Below are 4,020 nucleotides of genomic sequence, written 5' to 3'. Positions count from 1 at the left end.
CCATCTACTGTTGCGAAAGTATATAAGCATTGCTAAAAGATCCTTTCGCAACACTTAGAAAATGTTGCAAAAGATTGAACCTTCAACAACGGACATTAAATGTTGTGAAAAATAAAACTTTTCGCAACACTAAATAAACGTTGCAAAAAATTGATATTAGAAACAACAGCTTAAAAATGTTGTCAAAATTCAATTATTTTAACTAATGGCAACATTCACAAATTCTAACGTTGTAGTACACATTTCGCCACATTCAATTAATGAATGTTGCCTTTTATATGTTGCAAAAATATATATTTGTTTTAGTGGAAATACTAAAAAAAACGTAAAATTAGATCTAGCAGTGATTGATTTTTTTTCTACACGTTATCTCTTTGTATTTTGTTTCACTTCTATTAATTAAATATTGGACATAGCTTCATTTTAGGAATATAACACCTAGTAAGTTGGAAATGACAAAAATTTCAAAAGTGGTAAATTACACTCATGTCAACAATTCAAAATCACTTTATTTTCTACACGTGAAACGTGTTAACCGCCACATATAATCTTGTAGAAGATCATGTATCAATATAATATCTATCTCATACGTGAATAATCAGATGATCAACATATGTATACTCTATTCATACACAAATTCGCCAAACACTTATTCATATAGTGTCACTAACATGACATAATTATATAGAAATGGAGTAGGTGAGTGAAAGAAAGAGTCATTACTAACCTGAGCAAATACCCAATTATTTCATGGGTGGAAGAAGAAAACCTCAAGAACAAGAGAATCACAAATATCAAGAATACATATTTATCACCATCAGCCAACATAAATCTAAATTGTGTGACATAAAAACAAACAAATATCTTTAGAGCAACTTTGTAGATTGAAAAATAGACAAATACCTTAGTTTTATTTTTAAATTGTTAATAAGCTGATCATTCAAACATCAAACATAAAATCAAGGGAGAAAGTACAACAAGCTCATTATAAACAAGTGTTGGAAGAAAACGGATCGCCCATGTGGGTTGATCCAACCCAATTTGCATGGAAATGAGTCTTGGAAGGAAGAGTTGAGAACTAAATTTGAAAGTTAACCTCCCTCAATCAATAACTTCCATATACACCCACTCCACCAAAAAGAAAAATAACTGACACACATACAAAAATTTGGGTTCCTTCAAAGAGTGAAAAATAAATGTGGGTGGAGGCTTATTTTTGGGAATATAACATCTCAAATTGGATTCTTGGATTGTGAACAACAAACTTCTTCCTTGATGATCGAGTTTTTGACCAAGAAGCAGTTATAAGATGGTGTTGAAGACAAGCAATCAATAGGCAAGTAATTCAACATCTTTTTGGGACTTTCAAGAAAGTTTTATTGCTTAAATTCAGTTAAAAACATGTAAGCACATTTTACACTGGTATCAAAGCCTAAGTAGGTTGTTTTCTTACTTACAAATGCTAAAAATATTTTAGAATGATTGAAATGCATAAATTCTGGTTTTCTTTCAAAACTTAAATGTTGTTAATGGCAACATGTGATATACTTCATATAAATTCATAAAATTCATATTGTATGTTCATATATTATGAAGAATATATCTGAAAAATTTCATTTCATTTGGATTTGTATTTTGGGAGAAAAATCGAACCATAGTTGAGAAAATTGAAACTTCATCTCATGATGATTTCTTGCACGTTAAGTTCCATACTGCCCATTTTATATGGTCAAAGAGATCTTCTCGAAACCTTTCCAATGGTATAAAGAATATTTTGCCCTTGAATTGAAGAAGTTATGGCCTTCCGAAATTTTAATAGAAATTTGGAAAATCTACTTTTTTTGAGAACGATGAGCAGTACTCGAGAAAAAAAATTTGAAACTACAAATGTTGCAGTGAGGTCGCAATTCCAAATTTCATTTTAATAAATTGCATGTTGGTCCCTCAAATATTGCAAATGCAATTTGAAAATTGCATGTTAGTCCCAACACTTCTGAATGTTGTTTATTCCAGTACCAATTTGAAAAGTTATATGTTGGTCTCAGAATTATTTTTTTGGAAATTGATCATTCCAAATTCAATTTAAGATATTGCAAATTGGTCCCCTCAAATATTCTTTATTTTTTATGCAATTAAAATAATTTTCAGATAATAAAAAATATTTATATATACAAATTTTAAACTTGATTAAATTCAGATTTTTTTTTAATAAAAATCAAGAATATTTGTTAAGTAATTTTTGCCCAGTGGGAGTTATTATTTTAGTACTCTCATTTTTTTAAANTTGTTAATTTTGTTCATGCATAGTCTACCATTTAATATATTCCTTTAAATCACCCTAGCTAACAAAGATAATATACCAGCACCATGAATACTTTATATGAGGGATTCCGTACCACCGAGTGGAGTGAATTACAAATAAATAGTGCTGGAAAATGAAGAACCTGAATCTTAAAATATGGCTGGAAAACGAAGAAACCTCCTTCAGAAAACCATGAAATCCCTCACCTAAGGGATGGAAGAATGCAGTTAATTCAACCTAACCAATTGAGATTCATTCAACGCACTTCTATGGGAGAAAGTGATTCATTCATAATAACACAAGCAATTCCGTAGCATCATTAAACAGGAATTTGAGGAAAAATAGATGATGCCAGTGGTCATTGTGCTTTCTAAAGGTACCTGCTATGATAACCTTCACACTCTTAGTGAATGCGCTTATGCATAAAGTGGAGTTCAGTTAAAATGAGTACCAGTAAGGATCTCCTTCAGTTTAGTTCCACAGCCCTACTATTATGTCAAAAAATAAATCTTCTATGAAAAGTTCATTAAAACTCATACAATGTGCTGACGGTAGAAACTAACTCCTCTTAAGGGTTAAAATAACAAGATGGAAATAAATTAAAATGTTACACCTTTTCAATTTGGAATTCCTTATACCCATCCTTCTCAATAATGGCAACCAGTCTTTCTACAGATTTCCTTTCACGCACAGGACGTTCAACCTAAATTTGGAGTCTTTGTCCTACCTGTTCCTCTCCAAGTGCTGCATAATGGCAATAGCTTTCTTGAGAAAAGGATATAACTCCTCTGGCAACAGCTTCTTATAGGAAAAAATGCCAAAAATTCACACACTAGTCGTTATCATCAGAAACCCAATTAAATCCACACAAAATCCATACACAACTCATTATCATCAAGAAACCACAGGAAAATTAAATCACAGCTATCTGTTATGAAAAAACTAAATTAACTAGTAGGTAGCCAAAATCAACCATTCCATGAGCCTTGAGTACGCAAAAAGTCTTGCTACCAGTGACACTCTTCACTTGGTTCGAATAAAAGTAGAACTAGCAATAAATCGAAGACCAAAAAAATGTAAAGTACTTACCCAATTGCAACTGTCGAAGCCTTCCTCACTGTCTGTGAGCGTGCTAAACGACTGCGGGAATGATTGAAGATTAGCTTTTGTTCGTGAGAGGGGCGAGTTTGCAGGTAGAAGAAGGCGATGAGAAGTGCAAGAAACTGACAAGTAATAGCTTCTTATAGAAAAAATGCCAGAAGTTCACACGCTAGTCATTATCATCAGAAACCCAATTAAATCCACACAAAATCCATACATAATTCATTATCATCAGGAAACCACAGTAAAATTAAATCATAGCTAATTGATATGAAAAAACTAAATTAACTAGGAGGTAGCCAAAATTAGCCATTCCATGAGCCTTGATATCGCGCAAGATCTTGCTACCAGTGACTCTCTTCACTTGGTTCGAATAGAAGCAGAAGCAGCAATAAATCGAAGACCAAAAAAATGTAAAGCACTTACCCAATTGCAATTGTCGAAGCCTTCCTCACTGCCTGTAAACATGCTAAAAGACTCGGGGACTGATTGAAGATTGGCTTGTGTTCATGAGAGGGACGAGTTTGCAGGAAGAAGAAGGCGATGAGATGTACAAGAAAACTGAAACTGCTGTCGTGTGTGTAGAGATAAGGGTGTAATTGAATTGGGTCTTTTAA

The sequence above is a fragment of the Olea europaea genome, unplaced genomic scaffold (assembly GCF_002742605.1).
Source record: "Olea europaea var. sylvestris unplaced genomic scaffold, O_europaea_v1 scaffold3606, whole genome shotgun sequence".
Taxonomy (NCBI): domain Eukaryota; kingdom Viridiplantae; phylum Streptophyta; class Magnoliopsida; order Lamiales; family Oleaceae; genus Olea; species Olea europaea.
Note: the sequence above shows the minus strand (reverse complement) of the source record.